Source organism: Panthera pardus, unplaced genomic scaffold (assembly GCF_024362965.1).
Source record: "Panthera pardus isolate Hobbes unplaced genomic scaffold, ASM2436296v1 HiC_scaffold_22, whole genome shotgun sequence".
Taxonomy (NCBI): Eukaryota; Metazoa; Chordata; class Mammalia; order Carnivora; family Felidae; genus Panthera; species Panthera pardus.
In genome coordinates this window covers 57,249,773-57,265,299 of record NW_026526788.1, presented here as the reverse complement: position 1 = coordinate 57,265,299, position 15,527 = coordinate 57,249,773, and the positions used below count along the sequence as shown (strand labels likewise).

The following is a 15,527-nucleotide window of genomic DNA, read 5'->3' as shown; positions in this document are numbered from 1 at the left end:
TGGTAGCTTCACTTGTGAAAATAACATAATGTATAAACTTGTTGAATTACTTACATTGTACACCTGAAACTACTGTAACATTGTGTGTCAACTGTACCAAAAATTTTTTTTAAATACCTACCACAATGCTAGGTACATATAAGCATTTTATGAAACATGCATTATTACAAAGAGCCTATTTTAAATGAGAACACAACAGTTCTCTAAGGCATAAGGTATTTATCTCACCTCTGCTATTTATTTTATGTTTTATAATGAAGTCTCAGAGAGGTTAAGTGACTTCCTTACAGACTCTACCACCTTTAAGTTGGGTTAGCTTTCCCTCCTGTGAATTTACAATGAATCTTCTTCTTACACTGTTAATGTATTAATTATAAGATAATGTAATATGTCATTCAGAATGACATATGGGCAGAGATCATGTTTGTTAGCTTAATTTCATAGAAGACTTCTGGTTACCCAGCTCACTGCCTGGCACAATAGTAAGTCTCCAGTGTATGATTATTGAGTGAATAGATTAATTACCAAGGTCACAATTTTTATGTAGTAAATCAGCCCTCCTGTTTCCTATTTCCATTCTTATTTACAAATATTATTGGCGTTATAACCATGCTTCTTAGGCACTACACTAGATTGAAAGAGTGAAGACTGTAGAGATACATAAAACACACTTTCTGTTCCGGGAATGTGTGTTTATTACAGGTAGGAGATGGATAGTATAGTAGCTTCTTTTGGCTCCAATAACAAACTACTATAAACGTGGTGGCATAAACAATAGCAGTTTATTTCCTCATGGTTCTGGAGGCTAAAAGTTCAAAATCAAGTTGTTGTCAAGGGCCTGCTTCTTTGAAGGCTCTTGAGGAGTCTCTGTTCCTTGCCTCTTCGAGCTTCTGGTAGTTCCAGACATTGCTTGGCTTCTGGCTCCATGACTTCAATCTCTGCCTCTGGTCACATTGCCTCCTTCTTTTCTATCTGTTCTCTGTGTATCTCTTATAAGGACACTTGACACTGGTGTTAGGGCCCTCACAGATACTCCAAGAGGATCTCATCTTTGTTCTTTAATTCAATCTGCAAAGACCCTTTTAAAAAAATAAAGTGACATTCATAAGTTCCATGGATTTGACATGATGGATATTTTGAGGGACCATTTTTTAGCCTACTACAGATAGTAATCACTGTCAACTCCATTTTTATGAAAGTACAAACAGTTGCTTACTTCAAGTGTGAGGAATGATTGTGTTGCCAACCATAAACGGAGGGATGGCAGTATCTACAAAACACAGCTTAGCCATGCTTAAGGATTGTCTTTTTAAAGTATATTAAGTTCTGAATATCTTTCTAGCCACCCATGCTAAGTTCTTACTGAGAAATTTAATATGCATTCATCCCTCCCTGCCCCCCAACCCCCATCATAGAAAATAATGGAATACAGAGTCTATATTTTAAATTACTTGGCTACAACTCCCTCACCCTATCTCCATCATTTCCAGTCATGTGGCTTTGGGTAAGTCTTGCCTGTAAAACAAGAATTAAAATAGTACTACCACATTGGGTTATTTTAAGGATTAAATGAATTAATACACAAAAGGCATTTAGAACAGTGCCTTACACATAGTAAGTCTTTAATTAGTTGATGTATATTAACTACTCTTAACTATTGTTATACTTGGCTTTATTGGGGATACAGGAGAAATATAAGACATGGTTCCTTTCCTTGAGGGGAATATAGAAATTTCATTTAGGGAAAATCTGGAAAATATAGGACTAACATAGTTGAGTTCTGGGTGAGGGATGAGAGACCAAAATCATGAAGTCTGTTTCAGAGGTTGTTATGGTAAATCATATGTGAAATAAGGGCGCCTGAAATGGAGCTGTAGAACAGAGTAGAAAGGTTGGGTAAGTAAAGAATTTTAAAGAACAGTGGACCAAGTCTTGGAAACTACTCTACTATGTTATGGGAGAAAAACAGTCTTTTTCTTAGTTCCACTGTCTTTCTAAAACCAGTATTGATTAGCCTTAATAAGATTCCTTCCAGAGCTCAAGTTTTCTGAATCTGAACTCTTCTGAATTTTGAGGAAATCCCATAGGTCCAATAATTTGTTCAGGTGAACTGAGTGCTAGAAGCCTAACCTAGTTCCAGCCTGTATGTTGTCTGAATTATTCTCTGCTGAATAATCTTTCCTTATCCTCACTCACTTCTGCTCTTATAGCTCTTGAAACACATGGACTTGGTCGCTCTATGTGAGAGAAGACTTCCCAAATAAATTACATCTGCTTACGTTTTTCTTTGAATACTTACTCTCCTTCTAGTTCATTCCTCTGATAGAAATACAGAGAAATAGCCAGGAAAAATAAGGGCAAAGGTCTTGAAAAAAGAGATGGCTGTTGTTTCTTTTCTTTGAATGATTAGTGTTATCTCACAGTAGATTTTTAGTTTGTAAGTATGCAGCTGAGTATAACTGATTCAGCCAGATATAGCAACATTATAATCTCAGCAACTCTTGCAGTTTCTCTATTAAATTTAATAAAATTGCATGAAAGGCAGTCACCCAAACACAAGTGAAAATTTTAAATAATTATTTAATTATTTTAGAATTACTATAATTCAGCTTTAATGTAGCTGTTATTCATTCAAAGAAGATAAATCTAGCATTTCATCTACTCTATTGAATACCAGAATAACAAAACTGATAACGTTAAGCTTTCCCACTACTAAAGGTTTGATGTTATCTTTATTTAGCATCAGTTCCCTGCTTCCAAAATAGTACATCTCTAGTCATCTTCAGTTAGTGCTTTTAGCTGGAGAGAGTAAAAGTTACCAAAGCAGTAAGGTTTTCAGTTACTTTATAATGAATATATTGGGCCCAGAGTTGAATTATCATACCTAACATGTAACTCAGAATTTTCCATGATCTCTTTCTTTGATCACCAGGTAATTATTTTCTCTATAAAGTTGCAGTCTTTATTTTTTCTTTTCTTTTCTTTTAGAGAGAGAGTGGGGGAGAAGGGCAGAGAGAGAGAGAGAGAGAGAGAGAGAGAGAGAGAGAGAGAGAGAGAGAATGCCAAGCAGGCTCCATGCTCAGCTCAGAGCCTGATGCTGGGCTCCATCCCAAGACCCTGAGACTATGACCTGAGCAGAAACCAAGAGTCAGATGCTCAGCAGACTGAGCCACCCAGGCACCACCCCGCCCACCCCCCCCACCCCCAATCCAATGCAGGCTTTTAAAATCCCACATTAAGATACAGGTTTCCCCTGCTGTCTGAAAGTGTCTTTTAAGCCACTGTGCTTTTATGAAAGACCTACATTAATACCTGCTTTTGCAAACCTAAAAGGGATTTTCCCTTTTACAAAATGGTAATCATTTCTTCACTTTATGCCATTCTGACTTACAAAAGGTTTCACAGGAATGCCAGACTTTCAGCTAGCAGGAGAAACCTGTATTTTATTTAGCATTACAGATTATTCTCTTTACTCACTCAAGCTCCCCTATATTTTGAACTTCTTTTTTGTTACTGTGTATGTGTGTGGTGGGGTTGGTAGTGGGGATATCGTGCATGATAAGGATGAGTATAGTTTTTTTTTTATTAAATGAATTATTTTGCTTTTGCCCATTTTGCTCATTATAGGCAATTTGCAGAATACAGACAGGTAGAAAAAAGGCAATTTGCAAAATACAGACAAATTTAAAACATTACCCAAATATACTTTTGGAAAATTCCAACGACAAAAATGAGCATATTAGCCAAGTGAAAAAATGCTATATTCTTGTTCTTATAAGTTGTTCATGTTTACTAAAGCAAATTTGGGATTTATCTTTTGATACCACTAAGATGTGATCATCAAAAGCATCTAGTTCAGAAGTAATATATTTACATCGCAGGTGCTGTTTTATGTTTTGTGGACTTGGGTATTTTACTTTGGAGACAGCACTTTATTAGATGTGAGAAGTTACCTTCAGAGACAAAGATGTTTGTGGGCAGGAAATTCTTTGAGTATTCTTAGATAGCAATATATTGGAGGGATATTTTGAAATTAGTGTATCAGCTTAACACTTTTACTTGGGTAACAGCTTTTTATGAAAGATTTTTCTTTCTTTGTGGCAAAGTTGTGACTTGTAGTTCACCTAGACAGAAGATGGCTTATTTATTCAGGTAATTTTGACATACTGGCAATCATGCTTATATAGCTCAAACAGAAAATTACAAACACTGTCATTTTTTGTGTTACTACTTTGTTAAGAGTTTTCTTGGTAAGGGTTACCACAAACGCTGATTGATGGAAGATACAATTAACCCTAAATTTATAGTTCATTAGTGTAGTTTATTATTCCCACTTGATTTGTACATATCATTGCAAAATTATATTCTACAGTGGAAGCCTCTGCAGTTCTTGTAAGAAAAAAACATTCACAGAAGATTTTGGGTTGCTTAGTAAAATCTAGAAGAATACACACACAGTTCAACATGATGATGTTACTATTACATGACTCAGGAATCCAAATATATAATTTATCATCTTAACAAAAGATCATGTAGGGGTGCCTGGGTGGCTTAGTTGGCTAACTGTCTGACTTTGGCACAGGTCATGATCTCCCAGTTCATGAGTTCAAACCCCATGTTGGGCTCTGTGCTGACAGCTCAGAGCCTGGAGCGTGCTTCAGATTCTGTGTCTCCCTCTATCTCTGCTCCTGCCCCACTCACGCTCTGTCTCTGTCTCTGTCTCCCTCTCTCTTTCTCTTCCTCTCTCAAAAAATAAGCATTAAAAAAATATATAAAAATCTTGGGTGCCTGGGTGGCTCAGTTGGCTGAGTGTCCAACTTCGGCTCAGGTCATGATCTTGTGGTTCACGAGTTTGAGCCTCGGGCTCTGTGCTGACAACTCAGAATCTGGAGCCTGCTAAGGACTCTATGTCTCCCTCTCTCTCTCTCTCTCTCTCTCTCTGCCGCCCCCCCCTCCATACTCTCTCTCTCTCAAAAATAAATAAATGTTAAAAAGTAAAAAAAAATCATCTTTATCAAAAGTGTTTTTGATCTGTAAATAAGGAACATGCCCACATGGAGTTGTCCCCCAAAATATATATCTTATAAATACGTTGAGAGATAACTGCATCAAATGAAACTACATTTCTAGGAACTAAAATGCTTTCTCCTATGTTGATAGGGGTAGGACTTGATATAAAAATAACACTAGGATTATTGTCTTCCTTCTGGTGGCAATCTTAAGCTTTTTAGGATGGGAGTTGATAGGGAGTTGAGCTAAGTGAGAGGGGAGAGGAAGAAGGAAAGACAATAGCAAAGTTGCTTTATTTATTGCATAAATGATGATGCAATGCCAAATAAACAGCCCAATGGGCAGAATAGAGATCTCAAAGAACAATCCATTTGTATGTGTTACTTATGTATGATAAGGTGGCACCATAAATCAGTGGACCTATATGTGAACGGTAAGTCCATGAAGTTAATAGAAGAAAATAGAAGTGAATATATGTGTGATCCAAGGGCTCAATAAGTGACTTCTTGACAAAATTTTAAGGCACAAACCATAAGGCAAACAGTGGTAAATTAAAATTAAGGGTTTTTAATGCAATGAAACCTCCAGGGCCAAAGTTAAAGGCAGATGACAGAATAAGAGAATATATAGGCAATGTGTATAACCAATAAGAGATTAATATCTTGGTTATATATGGAGCTCCTGGAATCAACAAGAAAAGAAAAATAGGTGAAGGATAGGAACAGAAAATTTATTTTGGGGAAAACCCTAAAATCTAGGGAAACTGTGCTCAAAATCATTAATAATTTTGAAGACACACGTTGTAAAAGCAATGGGATACTACCTTCTACCTGTTAGACCAGCAAAGTTAGAAAGTTTGATAAAGCCAAGTGTTGACAACCACAAGGGATATGGGGACCTTCATGTACTACTGGTGAGATTATAGGCTAGTACAGACATTCTGCAGAACAAATAAAGAGTATCCTTACTCTCTGACTTTGAAATTCCACTCATGTTTTTTTACTCCAAGGAAATTCTCATGTGGGTTTATAAAGGGACATGTACAGGGTATTTGTTGAGTTTTACTTGTGGTGAGGGAGTTAGGGTAGTCTGGGTGTTCATTACTGGGAGAATGCATAGATAAAATGTGGTGATTACACAACAAGTATTATGCAACAATTAACAACCAGTTTGTTGTTATACATAGCAATATGGATGGATCATAAAAGCATTGCAAAAGAAAACAGCAATAAATAGTACAATACCATTTATATGAATTAAAAATACAAATGTTCACAAAATAATGTACATTTATAAAAGCACATGCAAAGAAAAATATGTTACACACATTTAATTTAATTTACACACACTTAATTTAATAAGACACACATTGTCTGTCTTAAGGATAGGAAGACTTGAATGTGGTATGAGTATAAAGAGAAATAAAAAAATAAATGCAACAAGAGAAGGGCTTTGCAAAAATTGACAATGATGATATGTCAAGAACTGAGTATAATTATTTCTACCCTCTGCACCTGAGATCGCAAGCAAAACAACACAAAACAGTGTTAGGACAATAACAGAAATTAAATAATAACAGATATTAAAAATAAAAATTATCTATAATTCCTCTACAGATTCACATTGTTTGAAAGAATGAAATTTGTTGTTGATGTTATTGTTGTTGTTAGTCTTTGTAACTGGTGCCTGACATGGAGTGGTAAGTGCCAAGTACATTTATATTATATAATGACTGAAATAAATAGAAAAAATACAACTAATTATTTCTCAGTAACCCTGTGTTCCTTAGTTGTTATCTCCAAGGTTTAAACTGCTTTGAATCAGGGAAGTAAATATAGCTTCCGTTTTGGTGGCTCTGTGCACCATATCACAAATGATTGTAATTTAATTAGAGACATCTATATAAAATACAAATTTGATTACTCCCATGGTCAAATTCTTTATTGGCTTCATTTAAGCTTTTATGGGAGGGGAAAATGACTTTTAAAAATGTAACATACACATACTTTGGTTCCTGACTACATCTTTTTGCTTCATCTCTCTCTTCAAGCACCCTGAGCTCCATGCTATAAGAAGCTTCTTTTCTTTCACAAATGTGACATGTTGTTTGATCACCATTTGCCTTTATACATTCTGATCCTGAAATAATCCTCTTTCACTCAAGAAATTTGCAAGGTGGTTTCAGATACTTGGGGCAATTAAAAAGTCTGTTTTAGGCCAGTTTTTTGTGTTAAGCACTGCCCTGGTTCAAGGGATGCAAAGATAAGAGAAAAGGATGCATTACTTAAGTTAATGTGCTTTTTAGTATCAACGCACTTGATTGAACAGAGTTGCCAAATCATTAATTTTCCACTAATTTAACTTTATCCTTGCCTTCATTGAGCTAGAGAAGTGTCTGTAATTATAAAATGTTAGAGTTGCAAGGGGCCTCTAAGGTCAGACTAGTGCAAATTCTTGGATCAATGGTTAGGAACTAAAGACAGTATGGAAATGTGAATGGCTTAATGCCATAATACATTTTGTCTTCAATCAAGGATAACTTCTAGAACCCTCATCATGCTGCTTTTTAGTTAACCTCAAGGAAGTACCAACATGAACACTTACCTACCTAGAAAGACAAAACCAGACACATAAAGAAGAGAAGGTTAAAGTACAGACTTGTTCATTTGCCACCTTGAGACTTCTTGTGGCATTTTTCTTTTCCTGTAGAATAAGGGGAGTCTGGGCAAAAATAGTTGTTATTGGGCCTCAGACAAGTGCAACTACTAACTATCTGAAGTAGGAATGAGCAGTGGGCATTTTCTTTCTAATGCTGAAGAGCAAATGGAAAAAGGAAAGGTTCATATAAAAAGCCTTGGTTTGTTAAGACTTGGCTTATGTAAACTTGGCTTTATGTAGTTTTCTGTCAGCCAAGATAAATTTTTCCTGGTGAATAAACATATACATTATGTTCAGCCTTGAGTAGTTAGTTTGTTATGTGACAAATGAGAAGACCCAATAGGAATCTCATTGGGAAGTCATATTACCCCCACCCCCTTTTTATTGTAGATAGCCACTTAATTATCTGGTAATATAAAGTGACTTTGATTTATGTAAACATGTACTTTCATAAGAGTCTCTATAATAGATGGTCCCTGACTTAAGATGGCTTGACTTATAATTTTTCAACTTTACCATGGTGTGAGAGTGATATACATTCAGTTGAAACTGTACTTTGTTTTTTAAATTTTGATGTCTTCCTGGGCTAGCAATATATAGTATGATACTGTCTACTGATGCTTGGCAGCAGCAGCAATGAGCCACAGCTCCTGGTCAGGCATGGGATCTGGGTGGGGTGGGGGGCAGGTGCAGGGGGTGGAGGCTAACAATCCATATACTTATAACCATTCTGCACCTATACAACCATGCTGTTTTTCACTTTGAGTATTCAATAAATTACATCAAGTATTGAATACTTTATTATAAAATAGGTTTCAGGTTAGATGATTTTGCCCAACTATAAAATATTGTAAGTGTTCTGAACACATTTAAGGTCAGCTAGGCTAAGCTTGGGTATTTGGCAGGTTAGGTGTAAATGATTTTTGGACTTAGGATATTTTTGACTTACGATGGGTTTATTGGGACATAACACCATTGTAAGTCAAGGAAGATGTGTAGTAACTTTATAGAAGTCAGGGAATATTGATGATCAGAAACCCAAACAACATAGCTATGGGGATCCAGACAGTGCTGATTACCCAAAAGGAAAACTATGCATATGCTTAGGGTGCTAACAAAAAAAGGTTCACCAGAAAAATATCTTTTTAAAAAAGGCATAAAAGTGGCCACAAAGGAGAAAATTAGAAATTCGTTGGGCTTCCTTATACTTTTTTTCCTTTACAGGTTAATAATTGTTTTTATTTTTAATTACATGGTGAGAGATGTGTAGGACTAAGTTTTCAGTCCTATAAAGATTTTAGTGCTTGATCTAAAAAATTCATTATTTAATCCAGGAGTAAATGAGTCATGTGTATGATAGACTTGTTTCCAGTATTCTCTAAGGCCTAAGCATTTCAATCTTGAGTGGATCAGATACTCCCTCTCCTCTTGCTTCTAGCCCCTGGTCAGTTTGGAAAGACACCCACCATAATTGGGTCATTTCTGAACTCTCCCAAGTTAAAATCTTACAAGGCATCTATCCGTAACAAGTGGCAGTTTGGGGTCACTAGTGGTTACTCAACTGAATCATCATCCAAATATTTTACTTTACTTGCTTTACCAGTTCATTATTGAAATTATTTTTTTTCCAAACTTAGCTTAGAGTCTGTCTGAAGCTTGACCACATGTGAAGTTTGACATTTTAAAGGTCAGCTGGTTTGAGTTATTTGTATGTAAGTCAACAGATTTGTTTTTTCTTTTAAACAGGGAAATGTCTATTGTTTTTCCACTTGAAAAACTAAATAAAACACACAAATATCTCATGAGCTCTCCTCAGACTTTCCCAGAAAGAGCCTGTATTTGTGTTGAGACAAAACATAGGGAAGTTTCAAATTTAGATGGTTTGGAGACAGTTCACATTTCAGTAGCTCAAGGCTTAGATAAGGGAAAACCTGTAGAAGGAAGACTTCCACTAGCTTTAAGTGGAGAGAAGAAAATATGACCTCCTCATGTGTGTGTTGTATTCATATCATCTTTTGAGCTTATTGGAAACTGAAGCTTAAAACGCAGAAGAAAACATTTTGGAGTCTTTTACCTTCTCCTGACTGCTCTCTCCTCTAAAGCATGGCTCATATGGCAGAGATAATCTTAGAATGTAAACCAGATCATACACTCCCTTTCATAAAACCCTAACTTTTTTTTCATAGCCCAGAAGATGCATGATCTGCATGATCTGAACTCCAGCCTCGAAGGAGGTCTACACCTAACCCCAATAGAAAATTTAAGGTAGAAGATGATTTCAATTTGTAAAACGTTTATGGGTAACAGAGTAATGTCAAGATTAGGTTTAATGACTGTTCATAAAATAGGCACTATCAGAAAGTAAAATATACCAAGACCAGTGAGATAGAGAGAGGCAGTATAAAAATCTGTTGTTTGTCCACATGCAAACAAAGCCTCCTCTCTGCTCTTCTAAAGATTAGTCCCTTGTCATTAGTGACTGAGATCAAAACATTGCTCTACTTTAAGTGATTGAAATCAAACCTGTATCAGCAAGTTAGAAAGAAAAAAAAAGTCAACTGAGTTGGAGTGGGAGGGTTAGGGAGGAAGTAGATTGAGGGAGCCTTACCATTGGTTGGTAGAATAACTGTAATTTAAAAAAGCACCACCATTTAACAGCCTCCTTTTTTTGTCACCTTGGTAGCTTTCATATTGCTACCTCTGAAGTCTTCATTGTAATATTAACAGCTATAATTCAGTGTATTACTGGCATCTTTAAAAAATGTGGCACTTTGGTAGAATATGCTCAGGGGAAGGAACTACTTCTTCTTCCACCTTACTTTAATCTGATTCCTTTCTGTTTCTCTACCTCATTTCTTTTTTTCAGTTACATAAATTGCCAAGCTGTTTGTTACTGGCCCCAGGACCTCCACTCTAGCTATTCCTTCCATCTGGAAGCCCCTCTTCCCTCTATTTGCCTGGCCAACTTTTGCTAATCCTTTGGAACTCAGTGTAACTCAGTGCTCATCAACAAGGACTTTCCATGAATGATTGAATGAATGAGAGATATAAAGAGGAACAGTGCAGAAGAGTAGCCCTCAAGGACATGTAATACTGCTAGGATGATACATTCTGAATACATGAAAAGTTCATGATACAAGGCAAGGATAAGTTAAGAGAGTTGAGTGCTTAGAAGGAACAGTGTCTATTTTTAACTAAGGCTTTGTTATAGACTTTACACAGTAGGGTAGGTTTTGAAGAGAACTTGAAGGATGGTGATATCTGTGTAGATGTAGAGGAGGGGCACTAGAAAATGGAAGAATTTTCTTGTTTTTTTTTATTTTTTATTTTTTATTTTTTAGTGTTTATTTATTTTTGAGAGAGACAGAGACAGAGTGTGAGCGGCGGAGGGGCAGAGAGAAAGGGAGACAGAATCCAGAACAGGCTCCAGGCTCTGAGCAAGCTGTCAGTCCAGCAGAATTTCTTGTTTGGGAGAAGTAAATATGGGAGTTGGATTGGAGTGGAGAGACCGATTGGGGAAGGGAAACCTTGAATTTTATAGGTAGAAGAAACCTGATACTCATATTCAGCTGACTTCAACTGAATACCTACCATGTGTCAAGCATGTTAATTTTGCTTTTAATTTTTATTTACCCCAACTATATGAAAAAAATATTACTTATCTTTATATTATAGGTAAGGAAACAGATTCATGGAGGTTAAATAACTTGCCCTGGATCACCTGATTAGCAAGCAGCCAAAACTGGTATTTTAGCCCCTTATCTCCTGACTCGGAGTCTAGTACTCGTTTCTACTTTCCTGTGCAATTTCTTACAAACAGTCCCAAAATAAGAATCTTTGGTGGAAATAGGTTTCAGAGGACCTGAATGTGAAATCTGAACTTCGTTTTTTAGCCAACAGTGCCCATAAAGATAGCGTGATAAGGGGAATTACATGATGAAAATAGTATTTATGAATTATTTTTTTATATTTATATATAAATTTATGTATAATTATTTATATAAAATTTATATATAAATTTATAAAGATTATTCTGGTGGTCATGCGGAGGATAGGTGAGAAGTAGGAGAGTCTGTTGACAGAGAGACTAATCCACATCATTACCAAAACAATAATTGAGGGCTGTGTCCTTGGTTGGGCACTGGGGTGAGGAAAAACTTTTTGCGTGGATTGAGCTATGCAGGTGCTCCTCATTTAACAATAGATATGCTCTTCTTAGGTTGTGTGAACATTCACCTGTGTTTCCCATTGACTTACATTATAATGTAAAATATTTTATCTCCATCTGGCATTGAGGCTAGATAATAGAGCCTGCTGTTCCTAATGAGTGTTCTTTACTAGGTCATTAACTTTATTTTGACCTTTGGTTCCTAGTCTATAAAGGCATTTCTTAAGCCTTTTTCCAGCCTGCACAGTCCACGGTTCTGTGACTAATCCTTAATTGGAAACTGCCATCATTGCTGTTCTCCATCTAAAGAAACATTTTAACACATCTTTTTTGAAACTCCTTATGTTTCCTGTTAAGTTATGGAATGCCTCTACTCGGCAAAAGTCTAGAAGGGTCATTTATACCCATACTTCAGTATTTCTTGATGTTTCTACATATTTAGTCATTCGTGTTGCTGGTACATAGAAAACAAGTAAAACACAAACTGGCCCAAGAGTGAATATGCAGGTGAATAAGATGAAAGGCGGAGACACAATTTAATACACAAATGCATTCTCAGTGCTGAAAACAAACCAGCAAAGAGGCTGGAAGAAAACATTCTAAAATGTTAATAGTAGATATGTGCAGATGTGGGAATTGTGGTTTATTTATGTGTATTTATATACCTCTTTGTCTTTGCTTTTTGCATCATCTAAATTATCTACAGTTAGCATATGTAACTTTTATAATCATCAAAAAATTATAAAAGTATCTTGTTATTTATGCATATCCAAAAGGGCTTTAACATGATGGAAGTTTAGTAAGTCTGTCTTGATTGTTTATTGACTGATCTTTAATGCAAGTAGTGAAGATTGTGTGCTGTAGAGAAATCTTATGTTTTGTTGCTCCTGAGGATCCTTAAAGTGACTCCCAATACTCTACAGCTGGGACCAAGGTGAATTAGGTTCCCAACTCAACAAACATTCACAGAGAATGTACTCTGTGTAACAGAGAGGGGATCTATAAAAAATGGACAAGATTTCCAGGAGCTAACTCCATTAGGGATAATGAGAAATATACATAGCTAACTATAATTCATAGAAGATGAATTCATGCTGTATTACAGGTACAAACAGAGCTGTGGGACCACAGATGAGGGAGAGATTAGTTTTCCCCTAGGGTAGTAGAGGGATACATTTTTAAATCTGTTTTCCAATTATATAGTAACTAGTATCTTCCACAGTTAATCATTTTCAACCCACCTACATAATTTTCCCCTTATCTGCATACCAGTTTTATAGTTGATTCATCTTTTTAACTTAAATAATTCAAATAAATGAATTAAGAAAGTAAACTTTATCTTACTACTATAAATGGAAAACTAGTTCTCTTGCCATAAAAAGACAGTAACTAAAAATAAAGACAGTATAAACAAAATAGGGTTATTAAATTCTATGTAGGTAGTGTTGCCTGTTCCTTGGCACTGAAACCAAGTCCTTAAAAAAAAAAAAACTTAACAAGTGTTGGAGACATGCTAATGACAATATAGCATGGCACTGGGACTTCTTAATAAATCAGAAAATCAGAAAAAGAATTGAAAATGGAATGGCTTTCTCACCCTGTGATTCAATGCTATTTAATGACTTCTCTTAACCACTCATGATACCAGTCTCACTTCTTTGGAAATACTTTGCTGATTCAGCAGTCCAGATTTTAGGTCTGATAGATATGGTCTTAGTAGAAAAGAAGCAGATTTCATGGAAGAATTGGTGTCTGGGACTTTTGGCTGGTAGAATCTGAGGCAAGGATAGTCTCGTGGAAAAACTGTGCACAGAAACATACTGGTTTCTATGGTGACAGTAGTAAGAGAAGGAGGAAGACTGGCTTCTATTTTACAGTTCTGTTTTTCTGCCCCAGAACTCATTTAGGCTCTAGAGGTAAGGATGAGCTGGATGGTAGTTTTCCTGTGTTTCTAAGGACTTCTTAGTTGTCTCCATCTACAGGAGGGCCTCCACCCCCTATCCTCTGTGAGTGGGCTTTAGGCTATGAATGCTTCTGCAGGATGTGAATAATGGGTGTTTTTTGAATGCAGATGGCATTTATATACTGAAAATGGTCTTCACTAGTAGGGTTTGGGGGAGTTTATCAGCTTCAGAAATACAGCCTTTCAAATGTAGATCATTGAACACATTAGTATCATTTAACAAAACATCTTGGGCACCAACAGTGCTTTGATACTTTGAAATCCAAGATAAATGCTGTCAGTCAAGACAAAGTGATATTTCTTTATGGGCTAGACCTTTGAAGAGATACGGGTGTTGGACTTGGCAACATATCAGCAGCCACTGGGACTCCTTTCCCACTGACTGTTTTTTCAGAGATAATTTTGACAAGAGACTGGAGAGAGTCCCTCTTAGTTCTCTGGGGAGTGTGAAATTACTAGATTTAAAAGATTTATCTTGTTTGCCTCAGAAGAGCTCAACCTTAAACTTGGTATGAATTGTAATTTGTAGCAGAATGCAAAGCAGTTATGAAACCACTCCCTTAGAAAGTGTGAGTTCACATCTCATACTAATGTTCAGAAAGCATGATCAATACCCTAGTCGTCATCCTCTCAGAATAATAGTCATAAATATATTGGCTGCCATATTTTTAGTGCCTTTTCTGTTTGCTGTATGCCAGACACTGTATTTTTCCCTTCATACACATTATCTTCAGTCTTCACATCAACTCTGTAAAGTAGATATTTTTCTCACTTTGCCATGGAGAACTTGAGGTTCTCATAGGTCACATAGCTAGAAGTAGTGGGAGCCAGTACCTCCTAACTCTTCAAGTCTGTGTCTTTAAGTTTTGGTCCTAAATTTGACATGATACTTCAGGTGAGCTGTGATAGGAATATAATCCAGTAGAAATATTATAAAATTTTAATATTAATGTAGCTAAATTTTACATTTTCCTCCCTTCTTCCTAACCCCTATGGCATATGAGTATCACATAAGCATGAGAAGCCTAAGACTCAGACAGATCTGGTTTGAGTCCAGCCACATCACTTACTAGTTCTCAGACTTGGCAAAATATTTAATGTCTCTGCACTCAGTTTCCTTAACTATAAATATGTGTAATAACAGTACCTGTCTCTTGACATTATTATTTTAAATGAGATAAGGTAATTTAAGTGTTTAGCACATTGCCTAGACTATAGTAAATGTTCAATAGTAGAGCGTATGAATAATAATCATGTAATTTTCATTCATTTAATTGAAGTTTGACTGTTCCTATTGCATCACCTTCTTTTTTGTTTCATGGTTCTCTGTGTGACCTCATTTTCCTTGTATGTTTTTTTTAAATTCTATTTGTTTGTTTGACTAATCCTTGACTTTAACTTCTTCTCTAGAATGCCCAGCTAGGTTCTACAAATGCATTAAAAATATGTCATATGCAAATTAATTGGCCTGGTTTAGTTATTGTATATGTATTTAAATGTATACAAGTATGTGTGTATGTGTGTGAGTGTGTATGTGTATTTGAGTGTGTGAGTGAGTGACATTTGTGGAGACAATGAAAGACCTCTAAGGTACTCGCCTTATAGGGCATTATTTTGTTAACAACTCTACTGATCTTTTGGGAATCTAGATCCATCTTTAAACAGCTAAACTTTCTTAAAGTTCTGTGACTCCAATTGTCAAAGCTTATAGAGAACAAATGCTGGAAG

At 36.0% G+C, this 15,527-nt stretch overlaps 1 protein-coding gene and 1 long non-coding RNA gene across 3 annotated transcripts in view; one reads left to right on the top strand and one right to left on the bottom strand.

Annotated features, from left to right (window-relative positions):
- HPSE2 (heparanase 2 (inactive)) overlaps window positions 1-15,527 on the top strand; it is a 677,801-nt gene that overhangs the window by 183,114 nt on the left and 479,160 nt on the right. The gene's annotated exons all lie outside the window — the stretch shown is intronic.
- Window positions 764-13,634, bottom strand: LOC109272746 (uncharacterized). Its single transcript, XR_002082585.2, has 2 exons — window positions 13,434-13,634; window positions 764-1,079 (listed from the first exon to the last, which is right to left on the bottom strand). It is a non-coding gene; the product is annotated as an uncharacterized LOC109272746 (long non-coding RNA).